This window comes from Apis mellifera, linkage group LG9 (genome assembly GCF_003254395.2).
Source record: "Apis mellifera strain DH4 linkage group LG9, Amel_HAv3.1, whole genome shotgun sequence".
In the NCBI taxonomy this organism is placed as follows: Eukaryota; Metazoa; Arthropoda; class Insecta; order Hymenoptera; family Apidae; genus Apis; species Apis mellifera.
Window position 1 is genome coordinate 11,180,826 of NC_037646.1, and position 20,161 is coordinate 11,200,986.

General features: G+C 34.4%; 2 long non-coding RNA genes across 2 annotated transcripts in view; one reads left to right on the forward strand and one right to left on the reverse strand.

The window, feature by feature from the left end:
- The window catches only part of LOC102656338, an 81,300-nt gene extending 74,072 nt beyond the window's left edge, over positions 1-7,228 (forward strand). Inside the window, exon 2 of the long non-coding RNA XR_003305320.1 lies at positions 7,054-7,228. This is a non-coding gene — a long non-coding RNA (uncharacterized LOC102656338). The remainder of the gene's footprint in view (positions 1-7,053) is intronic.
- A 4,294-nt stretch (positions 7,229-11,522) lies between these two features.
- LOC102656282 lies at positions 11,523-12,879 on the reverse strand. The gene is made up of 4 exons (XR_410901.3): positions 12,697-12,879; positions 12,256-12,375; positions 11,742-11,987; positions 11,523-11,618 (listed from the first exon to the last, which is right to left on the reverse strand). It is a non-coding gene; the product is annotated as an uncharacterized LOC102656282 (long non-coding RNA).
- Positions 12,880-20,161: the final 7,282 nt, after the last annotated feature.

Consider the following 20,161-nt stretch of genomic DNA (forward strand, 5'->3'; position numbering starts at 1 on the left):
ATCGAATGGAACAGGATTTTTGTTGATCGTTTCGAAATTGTGAAAATAAATCGTGCAAAGTTGAGATATCGGATAGCAATAGTGGCGGTATTTCTTGCTCGTCGTTTTCTCGTCGAACAGACAGGTAAAATAACCTCTCGTCAGATGACAATACGTGAAAAGGATCGTTATCATATCCTCGAAACAGTACGTATTGACGTATTGTCAAGTAAAGTAAAGCATTATTGATGTTTTCCCTCTGTTGTTTCCATTGAAGCTTTATTTCTTACCCAAGTATTTTTCGACAGATTTATTTAAGAATCCTTGAAACAGTAAATAACCTTTTCAAAGACGCTGCAATATATCAAAAGCATCGTTACAAACGTATCCTCGAAATAACGAGAAACTTTATCCCATAATTAAGAATTTACTCAAAAAGGTCCGTGAAATATAATCTGTGAAATAAATAAATAACCTCTCCACAGACGCTATAATGCATCATAAGCATCAAGTAAAATAAAATTAATAATCTATTCCATAGCGGAGAATTTTTCAACAAATTTATTTAAAAAGACGAATCCACGATAAATAACCTCTCCATATACTTTAAAAAACTTTATACCGAAGAATTTTTCCACCTCGAGATCTATTACTAAAAAAAAAAAAAAGATGAATCCATGAAATTAACCGATCTCTCCTCGTTTGCGAAAAAGAGAAAAGAAAAGAAGAAGGAGGATAGGAAAGCTTGTTATCCAGGGCAATTAGAAGGCGACCCCCCTCCGACCGCTCCGGCACAACCTTTTCACGGCCTCATTCGCCGAGCGCGTTGCATGCTTACCGCAATTACGCTAAGCCGGTATGCATTGCGAGGATCGTGGCTCTGACTCACTCAACCGATGACGTAGGTTAATACGTGGTAAGATAGGTAAGGTAGAGAGCCGCGATGGTGGTTGGAGGAATGGTGGCGAATGTGGAGAAGACGCAGGGAAAGAGGCAAAAGCGAGGTGTGCTGTGCGCATGCGCGTGTGCGCGGTGACGCGACCGCTCTGTGTTTATCTCGGTGACGTTGGCTCGATTATGGTGATGAGGTGGTATACACACCTCGATAGAAGAAACGCCACGGACCTCGTTGCGTAACAGCCACGCGCCGCGAACGTTCTAACGATTTCCATCGATTTTTTTTTCGTCTCGTTTTTATCCACCCATCTATCTATTTTCATTTGTTCGATTGTTTGCACGCGATACTGTTTCGACACGGAGAGCTACGGGAGAATAAAAAGCGTAGAGTAATCGTCGAAATTTACGAAACGAATTCAATTATTGATTCGTATCGTACGATACGTGTTCAGTTACAGTCCTAGTTTCTAGATCGTCCAAAACGTTTAGTTTCCTTTTTCCTTCGAAAGTGATGTTGGAAGTTGTAATCGAAGAAACGTAACGTACGGGAAAAATCCTTGAGAAATTATTTTAGGCAGGATTCGAATCTTTTTACGGTGTCTCTGTTTTTCGCGTTAATTAACACGTAACCTAAAAGGAAAACACAATATTTCTCGCATGCAACAACCGTGACGTAGAAGAATTTATGCGCTCGGTGTCGTAATTATTACGCGATATAGAAAACGCGATGGGTTTTCGAGCCGCGATCGACCTTGCTGCTGAAATAAATATACTTCCTTTTTTTCTGCTCGGTGAACGGCGAAAGCGAATCCTGTTAATTGATCGTCGAAGCGAAAAAACCTTGATTCGTGTCAAACGCGCGCGTTTCGTTGCAGGAACGAAAAAGAAAGGGAGAGAGAAAAATAAAAAAAGAAAAAAAAAAAGAAATGAATCGCAATTGCCTCGTAACACGTTGCGTTCGTTTATATCGATAATCGGATCTTTCGATCATTCGGATAAGTCGAAAAAAACACGTTGCAACATTGTAAACATTGCGTATGTGTGTGCGCGCGCGCGCGCGCGTGTGTATCTTTGCCACGTATAATAATAAGCGAGCGAAAAAAGGAAAACACAGAAAAGTAAAAAAAAAAAAACAAATATCGCGTTCCTTGAAAAGCAAAATCGTACGTATTTTTTTTTCAATTTCTAAATATAATTAGATCTCTCCTTTACACCGCCAATTATTTACCAATTTTATTATTTATTACTACACTGGTAGTAAATCGTTGAATCCGTTACGCTATATTTCGATTCGATGGGTGGAAAAAAGTATTTTCTTTTTAATTTTCGAATTTAAAAAAAGAAAAAAAAAACAGAAACAGACGTGATTTCATTCCATTCCTCCACTCCTTCCATAAAGAAAGGGATACAAGATGGGACTACGTTATGAAACAACGGTTACGAGGCGAAACGAGGTCGTGCAATGGTGTCCGCGATTATCGCGTTATCTATGAATAGATAACGATAAGCGTGCAGTTGATAAGAGCGTACGCGACACAGGAACGGATAAGATGAATTTTCTCTCTCTCTCTCTTTCTGTATCTCGTCAAAGGACATCGCACATTCCACGCGCTCCAATTTTCCCTTTTTTTCGTCTCGCTTATCGAGTCGAAATCCTTATCGTCGCATCCGGATGCGAGAAATCGCGTTTTATATATATATAAATAATATAATATATATATATATATAAATCCACGAGTCTTTCTCTTCTCGACAATTTTCTATGTAACAATTCTTTTTCTTTTCTTTCTTTTTCTTTCCAGCTCGAAAACGACCGAGAAGAAAGAAGAGAGAAGAAAAAAAAGAAAGGGGGGGGTTTATTACCAATTATCGCGACTCGATGGTTTCAAACTCGAGGTGGAACTCGAGCGAGCCACGGCCACGTGTTCGATCGTAAGAAAGGAAAACAAAACGGTTGCGGTTATATCGTCGGGGATAGTTTTAAAAAAGGAACGAGAGATGGAACACCAACTCGCGGTCGATTTAAGGACAGGGAATACCGTAACCGGACACCGTTCAAATATTATCGAAAACACGGGATCTCGGTTGGAACGTTGTTTATCGAATCGTGGTATACGTATACGTGACTCACGTATCTATGCGACGGGTACGAATAGAGTGGCATACCAACAGGTACGAATCACTTTACGTGATCGTTAATGAAGCGGCCAGCTGTCTGGAATCGGTTTCTTACCTACTCCGTTCAAAGTGAAAATTCTTCCACTCCCTCCGCGATTACGATTACTACGCAATTACGATTCCCCTTCTAATAAAACAATTCGTCTAAAATCCTTCCAGATCTAGATCTCTCCAAAGGTAAGTAAAAGGTAAGTAAAATTATACATGGAACGAGAAGGAGGAAGGAAGAATCCGTCGGATGGGTTCTTCTCGATTCTCGGAAGAGATCGATCCTGTGAATGAGGCCGGGTCTCGAGGAATTCGAGTTGCCGTGAATCATCGGATCGGAGAAGCCGGAACTTCGCTTTGCCGTAAAAAAAAAAAAAAGGAAAAGGAAAAGAAATCGCAATGAATGAAATTTTTACTCGGAACCGACTTGTTACGTGCACGTATACGATGCGCTCGTGTATTAATCTCGCGTGGCGCGTTTCTTTCATTCCTTCGCGAAAACAAGTCGCCGTTGTTCCGCGAAAATTCGCTTCCGCCGTGCGTCAACGCGGATCTCTCTCGATTCGCATCCTCCACTCGGTCGATAAATTATCGAATGAATTATTCGAGGGTTAGTCTCGAAAGGAGAGGGAGAAAATCAGAATGGGTCGAGTGTAGAGGTAAATGGTAGGAAATGTCGGTGGCGCTGCGGGCGTGCAATGGAATGTGACTCATCCAGGTAAAGAGGGGGGAGGGTTCGGGGAGGAAGGATCAACATTCTCGGTGCAACCCCGTGAGTCACCGACTCGTCATCCCTTCGCATACCTGCTCGCCCAACCACCACCTGTTGCGCCCATTTTCTGGGTCGTGCTCTCACCGCCTTTCACCGTCCCCTCCACCACCCCTTTCCCACCCCGTTTCCCACCTTTCTTATGGAAAGTTCGGACGAAAGTCGACCCGTTCAGGATTTTATTTATCTCTTCATTTTCTTTCTTCGTGCGAGCAAAGATGGATACGAAACGTGGATAACTTGTGAAAAGAAAATTCGTTAGTCATCGTCGTCGAGGATGAAAAATAGGATGATCTTTCTCTTTCATAGAACAGTATAGAAAAAGAAAAAAAAAGGGTAAGGAATTTTCAAAAAAAAGAATCGGAAGAATCGCTTATATCGTTTGTTATCGTCGATGAAAAATATCTTTTTCTTTTTTTTATCATCGATCGAGCGACAATTATAAAGCGGATAGATTTTTCTTTTTTATAGAAAAAAAAAAGTATATAAACACGATAATCTCTTATCTCTGTATCTAATAATATTTCAATGATACTGCAATTATTATCCACTTTTTTTAATCTACAATTTTATTTTTAATAAAAAAAGACGCAAAGGTGTAAAGTTCGGTAAAAGAATCGTGAAAGACGCATTACAATTTCCCCCACCCCTTTCTTCCTTTTTCCCTCGTAACAATACGAGCGAGCGAGAGCGAGACAGAGAGCGAGAACGAGACAGAGAAGAGGAAATTAGAATTGGAACGTGAAACAACGCGGGTTTTTACATGGACGGCCGGCTGAGAGTAGCGGAAGAGTTAAATGCCATTTAGCATCGGTTTAATCGCGTCGAAGGAGACCGAGAGGAATGTTTCCCTTATCTCTGTCTCTTACGTTCTTCTTCGCGTATACCAATAACTCGGCCGTTAACTATATACTGTTACACCATTAAATAACAACAGGCCGTGAAGACAGATAGCGTAGCAGTCGGTCGAAAGAGAGAGAGGCTAGCGCGTCACTCATACTTTTCTGTATCGAGACAAAGAATAGACGTGTTTCGGATGGCATTTTGCGCGTGTTTTTTGACCAAACTTTCGAAACCAATTCATGCAATAAAGGAAAAGAAGGAAAATCTGTAATTCCTTTGTATATATATCTTCATTTCTGAATATCTCTTTTTGCTTCCTTTTTCTTTTTTCAACGTTCGAAGTTAGTTTGGATTAGGAAACAGGCTCTGGACGAAGAAATCAAGGCCAGACGCAGACTTGGATATTACGCTATAACCGAGGTCAGGGCTGAGCCGCTTTGAACCGTGGTTTATAACGCGATTCTCACGAATCTTTCAGAAGCCGAGGAGGAGATGGAGGTAGAGAAGGAGGAGGCTCGTTTGTTTTCTCGAAAAACATTGCATCGCACAATCTTCCCCATTTATTTATCGCGATATTCTCTCTCTCTCGCATCGATTTTCAAAATCTTCACGAATCTTTCGAATACATTTCACAGAATTAAATAATATTCTTATCATCATCGCCTTTCCTTACAAACTTTCCCGACTTTAAAATAATCTAGTTCAAGAAAAAAAGTAGCGAACGAAACATCCTTTTTATTTTCACTCCTCGCTCCACTCCAATTCCACTCTTCCCACTTTTCGCAAACTTTTTTCATCCCATCCCCTCTCCGACTTCTTCTTCTTCCCTCCAAAACCCTCCTTCCATTCCTTTCCTCGACTTTTTCTCCGACAGAGACAGAGACAGACAGAGACAGAGACAGACAGAGACAGACAGAGACAGACAGAGACAGAGAGAGACAGAGACAGAGAGAGACAGAGACAGAGAGAGACAGAGACAGAGAGAGACAGAGACAGAGACAGAGAGAGAGATTCGGTGGGCGGATCGATGACCTTGAATCTGGAGGATGAGTCACACACACGCTGCGGATCTCGCGCGCGTTTCCAGGAAAAATTTTTCTCTAAACGCGACAATCGATGCGGCGAGAGAGAGAGAGAGAGAGAGGGAGAGAACTTCCTGCGAAAGAAGGGACTCGCCGCCGTTCATAATTTATCTGAGTCACTCGTGAGCGCACGCGCGCGTATCATTGCCTGGATGGACTTTGGAAACTTGGCTAATTTTTCTCTTTCACCTTCTCCCCCCCCCGCGATGAATTATGATATTTATACGCGATAATAAAAACGGTTCTCTAGGAAAAGATTCGCGAAAGTATATATATATAGAATTTCATTTGGAAAGATTTGCAAGAATTTTGAAACGAATTCGAAATAATGGAATGCGGTTGAATCGATTAGTTATATCTGTTAAATTTTCGAGACCTTCGTACGAAGTGATTTAGAGAGACTTACGTTACGCGAGTCGATCTGGGTTAGCCTCGAATGACCAAATAATGTCATCTCGTAGAAACAAACTTTTTATCTCGTTGCACGCTCGTATATCATTATCTTATCGGTTTGGTGTATATATAACGTGTAGACAGTTTTTCGAATCATTACCGTTCGAAAAATTTCAACAAAATGTTTTCTCACGATGTTTCGAATCGAATAAACGAAGAAATTTTTATTAATTGATAAGAGTTGGTTCGTAACTTGTTCAAACGCGGTAAAATTATTTTTATATAAAAATGTATTTGAGAAAATAATTCTCGAGTAACTACGTAAATATAAATATTAAAAAATAAATAAATAATTTTGGATCTCGAAAGTTTCGATCTTTGATAAAAAATGCAAATAAATTCTGTTTTCGTTCCGAAATCTTTACATCGTGGGCGTTCGACGGTGTCCCAACGAAGACGGAGCCAAAAACGGGAAGAAGAAACGATTCGTATTCGAACGAGGCGGTTTTTTTAAAGGTCCTAATGATCGGGTAAAAGGAACGATTGGATCGAGCGGCATTGATACCGCGAACGGTTTGCTCGAGGCTTTTCACAGTTGCCTTTTAAAGAGTGGAGATAACGTCGATAACTGGACAATCCGAGAGACTAGCTTCGAGACTGGGGGAAATCGAGTTTTCCCCTTTCGGTTCTTACCCGTATATGCGAATAATGTTGAGACGAGCCGATGCACGTACGCTTGGAACATAAAAATTTCGCGGCGCGATGAATTTATCTCCTCTATTGATATTGAAAATTTCAAATTAAACTTTGCTACGATTTTCAAATATTTGCGATTCGATATCGCTTCGTTTATTCATTAAATAAAATACTTCAAACATCGAATATTGGTTAACGTTTCTTTTTTTTTTTTAATATATATTCCAGATTTGAAAGAGAAATGACGAAAGTGTGTTGAATCGACATCCCATACCTCGTCTGTAGTCACGCGCTAATAACGAGTGTGGACGAGAACAAATGGGGGGGAGAGGGACGAAGATAGCTTAAAAATTGTGAAATTAACGCCATCTCTCAGAGTGCTGCAAATTAAACGTACAAAAAAGGAGAAATAATGGGAGAAGAATAGAAGGAGAAGAACTGACTATCAGCGCCATCTCGCGAGTGTCAAGATTATTTGCTTTTCCCTTTTATATTTACAAATTATAACAAAAATGTAAACATATGCGACGGCCTATGAATCAAAAAAATAAAAGATTTAAAATATTTTATTACAAAAATATATACAGTTCGTACCTTTTTTTACATCCTATCTCTGTATTTATCACGCTTGACTTTAGATAACTCTATATCGCGCGAATGCATCCTCCATACTTGTTCCATTTTGTATAATTAAATAAAATTATACAATTTCGCAACTTTAATAGTACGTACACTTTTTCGAGAATGTCGTTTTCTTTTTATTCGCGAATGTTGGTACGTTTTATTCTTTCTATAGACGAGAAACAGAACAGTCGTGACATCTTATGGGATTTTGTGTCATGTCCTGAAATATCGACGTTAATAGAGACAAGAGTGTTTTTTACGCCATCTAGTACGTTATACTCTAAATACATGCACAAAATTAAATAATTCAAAAAATACAAAATAAAAATTTGTGCTTATATTTTATAATTTTTAAAAACTGAAACGAGAATGTTACATATATATATCTATCAATTTAATAAATTTAACTACTCGCAACCAATTAGCTCATATTATTTTTTTTATAAAACACGTAATTGTATCACTGTATAGTTAATATCAGTGATTATATATTATATATTAAATAATAATGATTTCTCAGGTTTTATCGCTTATAGATTGCCACGAATCCCACCCTTCTTTCGAAAGTTTATTTATCTTTAAATAAATTCTTTTTGTTTACGTTTCGTAGGCAAAACGTTCAAAATGTTTGATCGTTGTGCAACACGATAAACCGTAAAGAAAAAATGGCGCGGAAGACTAAAAATAAGACCTGAAAATAAAATCTGAATTAAGCGACTTTCCATCAATATTTTACATTTTCATCGTAATTGTGAAAATGAAAAATAATTGATAATTAAAAGCGTAAAAAAATGAAAATAAGCGAAATAAGCTTCCCACAAAGCGATATACTACATTGCCTATTAATTATCTACGCATTTTTATTTATGCATGCACTTAATTTTATCTGATATTTCTTTCTAGCCTGAAACAAACTTAAGCATTTTTAAACATTTGTAAAAATTCCTTTCACGTCTCTACTTGTAATAAAAATTAAATATTTTGTTTATAAATCCTGTCTAGTCAAAAATCTAATAAATTTTTTTTTTTTACAATTCCACCACAATTTTCAAGAATTTATATACACAACACGAATTAAATAAGAATAACCAATTGATGAGACAAATTATGGAGCTAACGAGAGTTTGATTGTTGTTAAAGAAGGAAGTTTGGAAATGGTTTTGAAAAATGGAAACATTATTTTGGAAAACTTTCAGAATCAGAGTAGGAAAAGCAAAGGTGCCTTTTTTTTTAATGAGAAAAAGAAAGATTAAATACATACAATTTATAAATCCTATCCATCAAAAAGCTAAATATATTTTTTTTTTTTTGATTCTATCTCTATATGAAAATTTAAAGATTTGTTTAATGAATGAATGAGAGAAAATGAGATATTTTTTTTTCTTATTGAAGAATTCTTGGAAACAAATTATACAATAGAATTGGAGAAATTCAGTAATTAATAGATAATTAATTTTTAGCAAATGAAGTAATAATATAAATATATTACTTCATAACTATACTTCTTTTCTTCTATTTACTTTTTTCAATACTTGTAATATATACTCAATTAACTGATGATTAAAAAATAATTTATATCTTAAGAAAAAAGAAAGCATCAATTTTTAAAGAAAAAATTATCAAAATATTGTAAAGTTATTCATTTTAATTTTGAACGAAAGATATTCATCGGTACTTTTTTTAACAATATTTCTAACAAAATAATTTTTCACTCAACGTATAAACAAACCGCGATTGGAATATCTTTTCTATTTTTTTCAAAACCCGAAGAGTGCTTTGTTTTATTACAATTTTTAATCGAGAAAAAAAAAAGAAAGATATAAGATTCATTCAGAGAAAGTATATATCGTTAAAATGTTTCTTCAACTATTTACGAAACTTTAATAAAACTACTTTGTGAATTTATATTTTATTATATACGCAACACTAATAACGGAAGATTGCAATCGTATCAGAGGCCTACCTTCTTCGTATGACCTTTATGCAACTTTTTCAGGTAAAAAGCAAGAATATTTTTCCATAATGGAAAAAAATACGGGCAATTTGTGTACGCAATACTGCTGTAAAATGCGCGATCATTTATCAACGCAATACTAATAATTACATTGATGAATTATATAAATTAAAAAGTTACTTCTTCAATATCATATACACAGAATTTTAAATTCAAATAAAAAAAAAAGAAACAATAAGATATTTAATTCAATTAGAAATTAATTAAGAATAAAATTCAAATTTAAATAATGAAAGAAAACATTGAGAAATAGTAAATAATTTATAATCAAAGAAATTAAAAACAATCCTCTTTTCAACGCAACTCTAATTCAACCCGATTCTTAATCGATCGCAACACTAATTAAAAATCGCGATGCCCAATCACGACTAGGAACCGGTGAGCCTGCATGTGATTGGCCAGACAACACAACAATGTATTACAACTATGTATACAATATAATATACAATAATACAATTACGTATTACGTAAAAAACGAGTACAATGACAAAGTAATAACAATGACTTCCCATTCTTTGGATCCAAAAAATGAGAAATCATTCGTTATGGCCTTCTTCGTGACAATTTCAGGCCTCTTCCTTCTTCGAGCGCGATGCCCAGTAAAACTTAAATCTAGACTCGAGATTCGTTTGATCGCGAAGAAACCGCGCAAGCGCACACGGACGGTCAACGATGCAGCGTAGAATCTCGAGCTCGACGTTCGTTTCGAAATTATGCTTCGCGACCACGAGCGCTGAATTAACGGTCACACCAGAAGTGTACTTTATCTATCCTACCTAACCTGTATGTAAAAAAATGGCGGAACAGGCATACCAACACATTCATTCTACGATTCTCACGCATAATACTAGGGCGCAAAAAGCCTATACTAGGGAAAGCGTCTCGTGACGCCTCCGAGCTTGACACACTACATTCACGCTCTTTTACGTACTGTTTTCCTGAAATCGACTGACTACTGGCCGGCGACCATTGCGTGAAAATGCGTACTTAAACATTATAATTGTGAATATCTACGATTGAATGTTTTGTAAAAGAATGATCGTTAGATTAAATCTATATTAAATTTGTAATTTGAGATTAATGATCAGTGATGCAATTGTTTATTATATATCTGCTGTATTTAATTACGGATTTAATATTGGGATTATAAATTATCTGTAGTTGAAGGAAATAACGATCGAAAAGATGCAATTCCACAATTTCTAATCACATATACGCACACACAATGTAGAAAATACGTCGTGCACGACGCTAACGCATCGTCAGTCGCTTAAAAAGTTTTTAATAACTTTTTTATAAACCGTGGTCATCATGCCCATCGTCTTTCTCTCAATCAAATAGCACCTGGTGAATGAGATCCTGGCAATGAGCATGGAAAGGGTTAAACCTGAAAATCCTGAGCTAAAAAAATATTATTATATATTCTTTGTATGTAACGGGCTAATACTTTTTCATTTAACATTCTATTTTATTTTATAAAATTAAAAAAAATCTACTTTAATATTAAAAATATATATAAATATATAAAAACAATAAACAATTAATTATTTTATTTAGGATAATTAAAAATAATTGACTCTAAATGAAATATTAATTAAAATATTCTCAGGTGATCTCTTCATCAAAGCACATTTTCGAAAATGCAAAAGAAATGATCAAACCTTGTGTTGCTTTGATTCAGAAATTTACCTGTCGCGAAATGTCTTCTTGCATATAAAATTTACATTTTTCTAGAATCGTAGAAAATAAAAATAATATTCATTATAATATTCTCATTATAAATGTATATTCGTATGATTATTTTACAAATATTCATGTATTCATTTAATTTTACAAATTACTGCAAACTGAAAGTAATAAAACCCGGTATGCAAGAAGACCTATCCTAAACTAATAAATAAAGACATAATGAAATGTTATTACTCATGGATACAATATCCATGGTCATTGTACTCGTGCAATATTCTAGATAAACTACCCAGTTACCCAGTGTCGATTCAGACCTTTTGTCCTACGACACGATTGAGTGACCGGATTAACCAAAAAGCACGCGACTCACCATTAGACGAGAAGAATTTGCATTCCCATTAATGCTGACTCATCCTTATTGTGAAATCACAAATGAAGTCATCATCAAATAAGAGAAAATGGGCAACTGCAATAAAAAATGATTTAAAGTACGTAATTTAAAGTATGGTACGATATGATTATAGGTTAAAACGTTGAAATAAGAAAAGACAGAATTCTAAATTGATGGAAAATACATAAAGATAATTACCTCTTCGTGTAATGATTGATCTCCTTACGCTTTTGAAACACTGACTCTACCATCGAAAACGAATATTTAAAATAAAATAAAAATAAAAAAACTATCAATCCATCTATTTATATTGTAATTGATGAACAAATACTGATTCTAATTTCGCCAATGTAATTAAATTGAAATTGAAATATTATGTTTTAAAAAATATTTAAAATATTATTCAAAACAAACACTGACTCTATTGGCTGCATTGCGTGAGATCTGAAAAAAAATATATATATGTTAGCAAAAAGGAATAGATTAAAAAAAAAGTAAAATATTTTTTCGATTTTTTCTTTTTTATTAAGCATTTGTTAAAGAAAATACTTTTATTCTTCTAAAGCTGTAAATTGAAAATTAGGTAGTAAAAGAATAAATTTAATTGATTTATTTTTAATAAATCATGTATTGATTATTAATTAATAATTAATATATTAATAAATATATATCATTTACAATTCAATAAAAAGAAAATAAAAGTGTATCTTACTTTTGATACGAGAAATCAAATGTTATTATTTCTCCGATCAATCATTTTGTCAAACGGTTATTATAGCGTCCATATTGAAAATTTTTTCCCGCCTTGACAGTTATTTTAATAGCTAATTATCTGTACAAAAAATAACCAAATTTTTAAAATAAATATATAAGATATATAATTACATTATATAAAATATAATAATAATAATAAGATAACGATAGATTTAAATCTTAATTTTATTAGAAGCTAATATAATAATAATATCTATTTCATCAATTATACAAAAGATTGTTGGATAAAGAAAATTACTAAAGCTAAATTATTCATTAAAGAATTACAATTATAATAATATTCAATAAATTATTGAATAAACATACTAATTAAACAATAATATACAAAAAATTAAAGAATAACTACAGAAATATTTAACGCAATAAATTAATTACGTACCTGAAACGAAACGTCTAAACGCCACGAGTTTCGAGAGAAGAATGACATTTCGTGTTGTGATTTCGATTATCGAATTGGAAAGAGGATACGATCGAAATTTGACAACAAATCAAAATATGTCGAATATATGTCGAATATATGTAATGAATATAAATATGTCGAATACGAATGGACGAATGTAAATTAATTTACCGAAAAAATTGTATTACAAGAAATATCGATCATAATATCAAAACAAATACAAAAATTCTTGGACTAAAAAAACTAAATTATAAAAAAACGTTCTCAGCTTTAAGAGTAAAATCAAAATAAAAACAATACATTGTACGAATAAATGCTAAAGATTGATAGATTCAACGAAGAAATAATCGAAATAAACGAGTTGATTAGTAAAACTGATTAATCTGATCTATATAATTCCTTTTTTCCATATAAATAAAAAGATAGAAAAAAATTTATAATAATTATTACGTCTTTTGTTAAAATAATTCAAATTTTACCATATTCGTATGAAAATCGTGATGTGTGGATAACCTATTGCACATTCTAATAAATATATTTGCACAAATAAAATAAAATAAAAGTCAAAATATAAGACAAATGTATAAAATTAAAATAATATTAAAATAAAGCAATAATTAAATATAAATTTGACTTTAAAATTATATTTATAATATGAATTACAAATAACGAATTCGTAATTGCGTAACTGCGTGAGAAACGACAAAACGGTTTAAAAAACAATTCGACTTTATATAACATCATTTGATAAATAATTAAACACACACATATTAATCAAACAAAGACATTAATAATCTATAAATTATTACAAAATGAAATTCCACGCGATTATATATTATATACCGTAACTCTACCGGTGTAACGCGTGCTTTCTTAACATTCTTGACAGCACAGAATCATGAACACTAATTCGTCTAACCGTTGAAACTTAGAAGCTTTCTGATTGGTTGGAGCGGTTTCGTATTTATTTCTAATGCAAAAATTGAAATATAACATAAAATACTTTAATTGTAGATTTCTAAACATCGAAGACTCGTTGATTAAAAATATATTAGAATAAAATTAGATTAAATATATTATAATAAAAATAGATTACGAAAAATCATTTATTTTATAACTAACTATAGTCATTATACATATATATATCCATATCTATAATATACATTATAATATATGACATATACATATAAATATTTCTAATTTTTTATATAAGTTGTTTTAATAAAATATGTATATATATATATATATAATAAATATATTAATTATTATTATATATTATTAATTATAGTTAATTATAATATTGGATAAATAAACATATACATATTTTTTATTTATATTATTATTTTGATATTTCTTTGTGCATTTTTATATTATTTAGTTTTTAATAATATGACAAAGGAAGAGAAATTTTAAATATTTCTTTATTCTAAGTTTACATTATCCATTCGAGCTTGACATTCTTCATTATCGACCGAATGTATACATTCTGTCGATACCGACGTATCGAACCTACTTTCTTTCATTCGATTTTGTATATTATTTAAAATTGCATTTTGCAAATGTAACAATATATATATTTTTTTTATTCATAAACGTCAATGTGTTTCATAGACAATGTGTTATAATAGACAAAAACGTGACGTGATATTATCTATGAATGATAAATCTTTTTGATACGAGTCACTTTAACACATTTTAAATTTTAAATTTATTTTTTAAATTTATAAATTAATTAATTCAAAAATTATTTATTATATAGAGTTTTCGAAATTTAAATTTTTCATAATATATCTTTTATTAAAACCAATTAAAATTTTATCTACAATCTTTAATCTACAGAAGAATAAGAAAGAATAAGAAAGAATAAAATTATCAAAAATATAATATCAAAACAGTTTCTCGTTCTTCGAAATCATGAATTCATTCCTTAAATATTATATAACTAAAAATATATACAGGTTGAGTTTAGTAGGTTAATAGAATTATCGTAATATTTCTAAATTTATGTAAATGTCACTACGTTAAATTAATCGCATATAGAGTTTCACAATTTTCAAAATCACGATCTTTTGAAATATTTTATATCCACGTTTCGATAACTTTTATTTCATCGGACGAAAAAAAATTCTAAAAAAATATTATATACAGTAAGTATTAATAAAATTAAATTGAAATGATAAAAATTTTTCCTCGATGCATTTATAAATCTAATTATCTTCTAGAAGTAGTGTTTCCTATTTTAGCATAAGAACACGACAACACACGTTCGTTGCTCAATCGTCAAGCAAGTAAAAGGAAGATTAGAAGATTAAATTGCGCGTAAACAGATTCGTATATATTATCGATTAACAGTATCGATCGAATAATCGCGTTTTAATGACAAAGATTTGTTAGCTCGTCGAATGCTGTTATGCCATGTGTGACATCACCTCTCTCTTAGAAATTCCTAGAAAGAAGAAAAATTGCAGTTTCTCTCGAAATTTCTAAAATTTTAGATATTTTTTTCATGTCAATTGCAATCGAGGACATTTGAACAGTTCGACGATCTTTAACCCGAGATTATGCCCGTTTCTGACAAATTTAAGGTTTTTATGAGAAATCTGTTTGAGAAAAATTTTAGAAAATTTTGGACAAGACGGAAGTTACGTCGAAGATGGTATGGATCATTTTGTAATCGTTGAAGAATCTGTCCTGGCGCCATTGTGATCTGGAATGACAAAAACAACTTTCTCCCTTCATCCGGGACACATCGAATTTCGTTTTGGCCTCGTTCCAACCTCTCTGGAGGTCATTCACGAGAGAAAGACTAGGCAGCGACCTTTCTCAATAAGAATTCATTAACGGCCAAACAGTGGTTCTCTCCGTATCTTTGTTCTTTATTGATCGATCATTAACTTTAACGAATTATCATTATCTTGTAATGAGATACCGACAGCAATTTCGAATTTTTTAAGTAGCTCATAAATGACATCCTCGGCGATAAAATATAACATAAAATAACGCAATGTCTCGTAGAAATTAGCTATTAAACATTTTTTAACACAATTTTATACACAGATTTCTCATTCTCCCTTTTTTGTTTCTGTCTTTGCGAGAGAAGAACCGAAGCTCTCGACCCGTTTACCAAATTTACACGCAAATTGTAATAACAATCACGACGATTATCCACAGACGATTAACCAAGAAATTTCAAGTTAACCTATTATCGTGATACGAATCGACCGACACTTCCATCCATCCATCCTTCCATCCGGTATCCCGATAAATAATTCTCAAAATGATTCATGAATCGTATTCACTCGCAACAACTCGCACACGAGGCATTTCGCTCCAAGGCGAAACGAAATTCACGTGGAAACGGAAGAGAGGAGGCGCATGCTTGCTGCCCACGATCTTCCTCTCCCTCCCTCCTTCGCCCCTCTCCGTCCGCCAATTCCCTCGGTTGGTAAAGTGGAAGAAGAACGGCAACGTTTCTCGCGTAACGTTGGATGCCGTAGCACACCACCAAGAGAAGAAGAGTTACTCGTCCGTCCTTTCGCCTGCGCGCCAACCACCGAGATGGACCACGACAAAAGTCCACGTGATTGCTTTCACGCAGAAAACGGTACCGTTTCCTTCCCCAAAGGAATGCACCGCAAAACGTTTATTATACCCGGTTACGTCACCGGTTCGAGAGACGCGGCCATTCGTTTCGCGGCAAGTTTTTCAAAGGGGATTTTCAGTTTTTAGAAATTTTCATAACCGTGAAATTTTATCATCTTTACAATTCTCCTTACAAAAAAAAAAAAAAAAAAAAAAGAAAAAAAAGAAAGAAAGAGGAAAAAAAAGCCTCGCTTTGGAAATGTCACCGTCTTTACTTGACATCTTGCCGCGTTTTATTCAAACAGGAACCGTGCCAAGGATCGTAGTTAAACCGCTCGATCGTTAATTAAAACGACGTAAAAAAAAAAAAAAAAAAAAAACATCTTTTTAATTAGGATCTCACAATCGGTTTTGACGCAATATACTTCGACTCTTGGTTCTCGAGCATCTCGATATTCCTTCTCATCCTTCTACGACCACGGATTACACGGTTTGCTCCACTCGAGTTTGCTCGATCGTTAAGACAGTTTACGCCTTCCTGCGATTTGCTAATTGGACGACGGAATATCCAGTGGCGCTTGTATCCGCGGAGAGTGGTCACGTGACACGAGTGTAGCGATTGTTTACCACCGTACAAATCGCATGCTCTCTGCCACATTGGAGAGGGGATTGTTTTCAAATTCCCTTTACTCGAATCGAATAGAGTGCTCTTTCACGGATGAAACGCGACGAATCTCGACGAATAGATATCGATTGAACGCGATCCTCTGGATTTATTATCTCTGTGCTTTGAGCTGTTTCTTTTGAAAAGGAGAAAATGTATATACTCGTGTATGCGTAGGACAAGAAGTCGCTTTGCTCACTCCCTTCCCCCCACCATCTTTCACACGCGAGGGAACGAATTGTCCAAACAAATCGTTGAACCGTAGTTAGGTTAGGTTTCAAAAGTAATAGGAGATTCTACGAGAGGCGAATTTGACGCAATTCCGAGATACAAAAGAGTTTGGAATCCTTGTGAAAGTACATCATTCCGTTACCTAATCATTTTTTATGGTCTTCTTATTTTTAAGGATAAAAGGAAAAAAAAAAAGGAAAAAAATAAAAATAAAAAAATAAAATACTCGTGAACAAAATGGACAAAGAATCGTTAGCAAAGATCCATTATAAATAGAAAGTATCATCATTTCAACATTAATCCGATATAATACATGAAAGAAAAAAGAAAGAAAGAAAAGAGAAGAAAAGAAACGAGAGAATATATGGATAAGAATATAAAGAAGAATACATGGAGAAGAATATATGGATTTCAAACAATTACGCCTTTACGTTTCTATAATGAACGTTTAAATTCCACTTAAATTCGAGGAGAGAAAGGGGAATAAGAAACATTGACAAATTAAAACAAATAAATATATTATCGAATCTACTCGATCTACTAAAAAATGACCGACAATCGGTAAAATATCCATTCTCGTATCTAGTAATAATTCATTTCGCTTCGATCAAAATTCCCCAGAATTCTATTTATACATTTCACGTATCCTATTCGAAATAATTACCATTCATTCGCTTTTCATTCTCTCGAGCGACAATAAACAAACTATCGCGTTTCTATCTTTCTTAACAAATGTCCCGTACATTTCATCGTCCTTGAACAATTTTTTCGAACAATCTTTCATTCTCCTCTCAACTCTTCTTCTCGATCGAATTTTCGAAACTCGTCGTCTCCTTCTCTTTCGAGAAAAAATGATATAAAACGATACAAAGAAAAAGCCGCCGAAGAAGAAACGAAAAAATTTTCCAAGCTTCGTAACGAGTAGTCGCGATCGATGATGCAACGCGGCGCGTAACACGGATGCTGCATCCTAATTGAGATGCCGATCGATGACCATCGTCGGCCTGTTGAATCGCGATCGATCCCCGGGAGAAGGCAGAGATCGATGCTCGGAAAGGAATCGAAGCTGGCCAATGGATAACGAGAACGATCGGTGGTAGAGAGAGAGAGAGACAGAAAACGGGATTACGTAAGCGGAGAGTAGCTTTTCGAATCGAGAGAGAGAGAGAGAGAGAGAGAGACGATCTTCCTTCGAAATAGAATTACAAGCAATAGCATAATCTTAAAGCTAGTTAGTTTGTTAAAATTTTCAAAGCGATCTCGAAAAGAGAGAAGGATGATCTTCCTTTGAAATAGAATTACCAACGAGACCATAATTTTAAATCTAATTTATTAAAATTTTCAAACCGATCTCAAAAAAAGTGAAAGAGAGAGAGAGAGAGAAAGAGGTAGATAGATAGATAGATGATTTTCCTTCAAAAATAGAATTGCCAAGGAGATTATAATCTTGGAGCTAGTTTGTTAAAATTTTCAAAGCGATCTCGAAAAGAGAGAAGGACGATCTTCCTTTGAAATAGAATTACCGAGATTATAATCTTAAAGTCAGTTTGTTAAAATTTTCAAAGCGACCTCGAAAAGAATGAGAGAAAGAGATCTTTCTTCCAAATAAAATTATGAGTAATGACATAATCTTAAGAAAAATGAAAGATAGAAAGAGAGAGACGATCTTCCTTCGAAGTAGAATTACCAATGAGATTATAATCTTTAAGTTTGTTAAAATTTTCAAAGCAATCTCAAGAAAAATGAGAGAGAGAGAGAGAGAGAGAGAGAGAGAGAGAGAGAGAGAGAGAGAGAGAGAGAGAGAGAGAGAGAGAGAGAGAGAGAGAGAGAGAGAGAGAGAGAGAGAGAGAGAGAGAGAGAGAGAGAGAGAGAGAGAGAGAGAGAGAGAGAGTATTTGGCAGATGGAAAAGGGAAAGGGATTAGAAAAGTGGAAAGCTCGAAGTAGAATCAGATTTAGATTTGATCTACGGATGAATGTGGAACGTGTTTAGAGTCTACCTCGATCGAATCTGAAGTTTATCTTGATTATGATAAATAGCAAGATGATAAATATGAAACGATTAAAAACGATGAAATTACATTATTACACGATTTATACACGAATATAATCCTACCTTTCTAATGTTGTCGTCTCACGCGACTGTATAAATTGAACGAGCGAACAATGGATCGTTATTTTTCCCCCCCCCCCTCCTCCGCGAAAATTCACGCGATGCAAGGATCAACTATTACGTATAATTAAGGATGATAAACGTGTAAAATCACGCGCGTTTTCTCATTTATCTCGATCGAATGAATTTGAAATTGAAAGAGAAATTTATCTTGATCGAATGAATTTGAAATTGAAAGGAAATAATATGAGAGAAGGAAAGAAACGAATAATGGAACGCGAGGCGAAAAGCTTGAGGAGGAAGAGAGAAGGAGGAGAGATGCGTAAACGGAGGAAGAAAAGAAAGGAGGAAAGTGGAGGCGAGCGAACGGAGGCAATGTCATCGAACTTACATAATGCGTCCTCTTTCGACAATTACACACACTCGGCGAGATATCGATGCGCGGTGTTCATTTGGCTTTGCGCGCACGAGAGATAGTTTGCTCGTCCGCCGCCAGGGGATGGAAATAAACGCGAAAAAGAACGTGGGACGTTTCGTTTCCCTTCGTACTGCTACGTTCGCGATTTATCGATTTCCTTCCTTCGAAAATATCCATCGAATATTTGTCGGTTAATCGACGTAAACAAAGCAACGTTTGGGACGGACGACCGCCTCGCTATAACTTTATCGGTTCGCTCCACTTTCCATTTTGATTCCGCACAGCACACTTGGGACGTGTTTCGCCTTCGGTCGGGGAATCCGAAGCGTGGAAACGAAAACGGCAGATGCCACGCTTTCCACTCGAACGCTACTCTGGATACGTTCATATCGATCGCGAGGCGAAAGAAGATGATCACGATCGGTTCGAGAAAAGAAA